This window comes from Oncorhynchus tshawytscha, linkage group LG08, assembly GCF_018296145.1.
Source record: "Oncorhynchus tshawytscha isolate Ot180627B linkage group LG08, Otsh_v2.0, whole genome shotgun sequence".
NCBI classification, from domain to species: domain Eukaryota; kingdom Metazoa; phylum Chordata; class Actinopteri; order Salmoniformes; family Salmonidae; genus Oncorhynchus; species Oncorhynchus tshawytscha.
In genome coordinates, this window is record NC_056436.1 from 57,652,019 (window position 1) to 57,658,018 (window position 6,000).

The following is a 6,000-nucleotide window of genomic DNA, read 5'->3' on the forward strand; positions in this document are numbered from 1 at the left end:
TTACTCAAAAATATAACATCTAAATTCCATCCCCTTGTATTTGTTTTTCAATGATTCAACATTCACCATTCAACAAATCTCTGACAGAGCGAGAGACTGAACCCCAACACTAGACGGAAAGACAGGTATACACCCAACTGAACGACTCGTCCATTAGCACAGTCCTGGGAGCTGAGGTGAATACGCACTACAGAGGCTTGCAAACAAGTAGAAGCACAAAGAAACAAGGTAATTTACAGTTAACAAACACCTGTCAACCCCTATCATATCACAGCAAAGTGTGTAATGTTTGTGTCTGTTGGAGAAAGAGCAGACCACAAACCCACATTATTTCTTGCAGTGCCTGTATCACAGACTACTGTACACCTCTAGCCTAGCTAGGTTACAGGTGAATGATGCAACATGATGTAACAAACTTCTACTTGATATTTACTCAGCTATAAATAAGGCTGTATGTAAGGTTAGAGGTTTGAAAATGTGTGGAAGCCTATTAGAAATACTTATGACATGGTTATTATTACACTGTTTTTAAAACTAATTCTCTCCACTCGCTCTCTCCCCAAGGGATCATTCTGAATCTGACCTTGACCAGTGGGGTTTACCAACCTCATGGGCTGGACAACAGAACAAGGAAAGGGAGGGACAAGGAAAGTCGTCAGGGAAAACAATTTACTTTCATGTTCTCATTCAATAAACAACCCACAGCACGGGACTTCTGTTCCCAATGGTGTCTAAAAAACACAAACCCGCCAATAGTGCGTGATCAGTGACTCGCGCACAGCTGTCCCTCTACGGGCCTAACCTCAAACTTGTCTCTGGTTACCGACTCTGTGGGGTGGTAGTGGGTCTTCACTATGTTAGGAAGGAAGTGAAGTTCATTCTTGCTGACCCCATGTCCTCAAATTTAGGACCCACACACATACACATATTAGAGGTCGACCGATTATGATTTTTCAACGCCGATACCGATTATTGGAGGGCCAAAAAAAAGCCGATGCCGATTCAATCGGCCGGTTAAAAAAAATGTATTTGTAATAATGACAATTACAACAATACTGAATGAACACTTATTTTAACTTAATATCAATCAAATAAATTTATCCTCAAGTAGATAACGAAACTTGTTCAATTTGTTTTAAATAATGCAAAAACAAAGTGTTGGAGAAGAACGTAAAAGTGCAATATGTGCCATGTAAGAAAGCTAACGTTTCAGTTCCTTGCTCAGAACATGAGAACCTATGAAAGCTGGTGGTTCCTTTTAACATGAGTCTTCAATATTCCCAGGTAAGACGTTTTAGGTTGTAGTTATTATAGGACTATTTCCCTCTATACCATTTGTATTTCATTAACCTTTGACGATTGGATGTTCTTATAGGCACTTTTGTATTGCCAGTGTAACAGTATAGCTTCCGTCCCTCTCCTCGCTCCTCCCTGGGCTCGAACCAGCAACACAACGACAACAGCCACCACATCGAAGCAGCGTTACTCATGCAGAGCAAGGGAAACAACCACCCCAAGGCTCAGAGCGAGTGAAGTTTGAAACGCTATTAGCGCGCGCTAACTAGCCAGCCATTTCACTTCGGTCACACCAGCCTCATCTCGGGAGTTGATAGGTTTGAAGTCATAAACAGCGCAATGCTTGACACACAACGAAGAGCTGCTGGCAAAACGCACGAAAGTGCTGTTTGAATGAATGTTTACGCGCCTGCTTCTGCCTACCACTGCTCAGTCAGATACTTAGATACTTGTATGCTCAATCACATTATATGCTCAGTCAGATTATATGCAACACAGGACACGCTAGATAATATCTAGTAATATCATCAACCACATGTAGTTAACTAGTGATTATGATTGATTGTTTTTTATAAGATAAGTTTAATGCTAGCTAGCAACTTACCTTGGCTTACTGCATAACAGGCTGCTGAGAGAGAGGCAGGTGGTTATTGTGTTGGACTAGTTAACTGTAAGGTTGCAAGATTGCCTAGTTAAATAAAGATTAAATAAAAGGTGTAAATAAAATTTAAATAAAATTGCCGTCCAAAAATACCAATTTCCGATTGTTATGAAAACTTGAAATCGGCCATTCTGATTAATCAAAAAAGTTTGGACATACCTGCTCATTCAATGGTTTTTATTTGTACTTTGTATTTGTACTTTTATTTGTATTTTCTACATTGTAGAATAATAGTGAAGACATGAAAACTATGAAATAACACATTTCCTCCTGTACTCCCGGTTCACCCACGACTGAAGTCGTGCCTGGCCATGCAACACCATCATTAAGTTTGCAGACGACACAACAGTGGTAGGCCTGAGTGCCAAGTCTAGGACAAAAAGGCTTCTCAACAGTTTTTACCCCCAAGCCATATGACTCCTGAACAGGTAATCAAATGGCTACCCGGACTATTTGCATTGTGTGCACCCCCCTCCCAACTCCTCTTTTACGCTGCTGCTGTTACTCTCTGTTTATCATATATGTGTAGTCACATTAACTATACATTCATGTACATACTACCTCAATTGGCCCGACCAACCAGTACCCCAGCACATTGGCTAACCGGGAAATCTGCATTGTGTCCCGCCACCCACCAACTCCTCTTTTACGCTACTGCTACTCTCTGTTCATCATATATGCATAGTCACTTTAACCATATCTATATGTACATACTACCTCAATCAGGCCGACTAACCGGTGCCTGTATGTAGCCTCGCTACTGTATATAGGCTCTCTGTTATTTTTCACTGTCTTTTTTATTTCTTTACTTACCCATTGTTCACCTAATACCTTTTTTGCACTGTTGGTTAGAGCCTGTAAGTAAGCATTTCACTGTAAGGTCTACTACACCTGTTGTATTCGGCACACGTGACAAACAAATCAAATCAAAGTTTATTTAACACAAGAAAGTGTTAAACAAATCAAAATATATTTTATTTGAGATTCTTCAATGTAGCCACCCTTTGCCTTGATGACAGCTTTGCACACTCTTGGCATTCTCTCAACCAGTTTCATGAGGTAGTCACCTGGAATGCATTTCAATTAACAGGTGTACCTTGTTAAAAGTTCATTTGTAGTATTTTTTTCCTTCTTAATGCGTTTGAGCCAATCAGTTGTGTTGTGACATGGTAGGGGTGGTATACAGAAGATTGCCCTATTTGGTAAAAGACCAAGTTCATATTATGGCAAGAGAAATGACAGTCCATTATTTTAAGACAATGCAGAAAATGTTAAGAAATCTTAAAGTTTCTTCAAGTGCAGTCGCAAAAACCATCAAGTGCTATGATGAAGCTGGCTCTCATGAGGACCGCTACAGGAAAGGAAGACCCAGAGTTACCTTTGCTGCAGAGGATAAGTTCATTAGAGTTAACTGCACCTCAGATTGCAGCCCAAATAAATGCTTCACGGAGTTCAAGTAACAGACACGTCAACAACTGTTCAGAGGAGACTGTGAATCAGGCCTTCATGGTTGAATTGCTACAAAGAAATCACTACTAAAGGACACCAATAAGAAGAGACTTGCTTGGGCCAAAATACACACGCAATGTACATTAGATCAGTGGAAATTTGTCAAAATTGAGATTTTTGGTTCCAACCGCTATGTCTTTATGAGATGCAGAGTAGGTGAACAATTTTGGCATGGGTGGTTCCCACCGTGAAGAATAGAGGAGGTGTGATGGTGCTTTTGCTTGTGACACTGTGATTGGTTTAGAATTCAAGGCACACTTAACCAGCATGGCTACCACATTCTGCAGCGATACGCCATCCCATCTGGTTTGCGCTTAGTGGGACTATCATTTGTTTTTCAACAGGACAATGACCCAAAACACACCTCCAGGCTATATAAGGGCTATATGACCAAGAAGGAGAGTGATGGAGTGCTGCATCAAATGACCTGGCCTCCACCATCACCAGACCTCAACCCAATTGAGATGGTTTGGAATGAGTTGGACTGCAGAGTGAAGGACAAGCAGCCAACAAGTGCTCAGCATATGTGGGAACTCTTTCAAGGCTGTTGGAAAAGCATTCCTCATGAAGCTGGTTGAGAGAATGCCAAGAGTGTGCAAAGCTGTCATCAAGGAAAGGGGTGGCTACTTTGATGGATCTAAAATATTAAAAATATATATTTGTTTAACACTTTTTTGGTTACTACATGATTCCATGTGTTATTTCATAGGTTTGATGTCTTCACTACTATTCTACAATGCATAAAATAGTACAAAATAAAGAAGAAAAAAATCATTGAATGAGTAGGTGTCCAAACTTTTGACTGGTACTATTTTATATATATATATATATATTAGTTCAAATAACCAAGTTTATTTTTACACATCTCCATCACATTAGCTAGCAGCAGTTAGCCAGCTAGTTCCAATGCCAAAATATTGACATTGACCGACTGAAGTATCTAGGTTGGTTTCGTTACCCGGCTCAGTTAACTACAGTCACTTCCAAAATAGTAACGTTAGCTAACCTGGTTAATGTCAGCTCAGCTAACAAGCTAGCTAGCTAAGTTGGCCTAATTAATAGGCATTATTGTCATCCAAAGATGAGCAAATATCATAACATAACAAATCGACTTTTGTCATTTTAACGAATTAACAAGCACATATAGCTATCTACGTCTGGAAGAAATTGCTAAAACGCTATTCAGACGCTTCAGCTAAACCAAAATGTAACGTAATGAAATAGCTAGTTGATTTTGATTTTTGATTTGATTTGGTAGTTAAAAGTCTCGTGCCACGTGTGTGAGAAGTGAGGCCGGTGCTTGTGGCATTTCGGCACATTTTCTAGCTTTTATTTGTCGCGTTTACTGTCGCTTTTACATATAAAGTCAACTAAAATACGTTTACGTTTCCAATTTTAAAAAGAACACTTACTTCAGTTGTCTTTCTTTCTCAAAAAAGAAACCACAGTCTGTAGTACAGAACGCTGAGAGAAAGTTTCTAGCTGTAGAAAACTATTTTTCAAATGTCACGTTCTTCTAGTTCTCTTTCCCTCCTAAAACGAAACACTGGTCTCTTATATCAAAACTACACCGTCTTCTTACGAGTCTTTACTGACACGGGGTAATGTAAACGTTTTTTTTTCGTGTACTCTTTCACTCTTCGGTTGACTCTCCCTTCTCTCCGAATTTGACTTCACTCATTGTAATTTGACTTCCTAGCAATCCGCCCACTCCCCACTATGGGTAGCCTATTTTTATTCCTTTGTCTTTGTCGTGGACTTCTCTGCCAGTGCGGACTGGGCGTAGGCTACCTGTACGATGAAAACGTGACAGTGAGGAAGAAGATTTGCACCTTTTCACATAAAAACATGAAAAGAAGATAAACTCCCCTTTCCTCCATTATACCTGTTCGAATTGGTGACATTAAGTTTCATATATACAGGACAGAAATTCACCTTCTCTATCTGTAACCTCTGACAGTGCCAACATTTTCTTTGGGTACCCTCTCAATTAAATGGGCCCCCTATCCTTCAGAGTACACAGCATAGGGTACGGGGCCCCAGTCCCCGAGACATGGGTGACGCCTGTAGGCCAGAAATGGTATTGCAACAACTATGTCTGAAACTTTTCGTCTATGAACTGAGCTGGTCTGATCACAAGTTGAAATCAAATTGTATTTGTCACATGCAATAGAACAGGTGGAGGGAGACCTTACCGTGAAATGCTAACTTATGAGCCCTAAACCAAAAATGTAGAGTTTTTAAAAAAGTAATAAAAAATGTGCTAAATAAACTAAAGGAAAAATAGTAACACAAGACAATGACAGTAACCAGGCTATATACAAGGGGTACCTGCACCAAGTTAATCTGCAGAGGTACGGGGTTGTCAAAGTAATTGAGGTAATATGTACATGTAGGTAGGGGTAAAGTGACTTTGCATAGATAATAAACAGAGAGTAGTAGCAGCGTATGTAAAGGATGTGAAGGAATGTGAATGTATGTGTGTGTGGCATCAATATACATGTGTGTGTGTGTGTGCGTGTGCATGTGTGCAT

General features: G+C 40.0%; 1 protein-coding gene across 2 annotated transcripts in view; it reads right to left on the reverse strand.

Moving 5' to 3' along the window:
• LOC112256256 (large neutral amino acids transporter small subunit 3) overlaps window positions 1-5,245 on the reverse strand; it is a 39,710-nt gene extending 34,465 nt beyond the window's left edge. The window contains exon 1 of one of the 2 annotated variants that reach the window (XM_042325674.1): window positions 4,879-5,245. The gene's annotated coding sequence lies outside the window, so the exon portion shown is untranslated. The remainder of the gene's footprint in view (window positions 1-4,878) is intronic. The other variant, XM_024429363.2, reaches the window with a different exon arrangement.
• Between the last annotated feature and the right edge of the window lie 755 nt (window positions 5,246-6,000).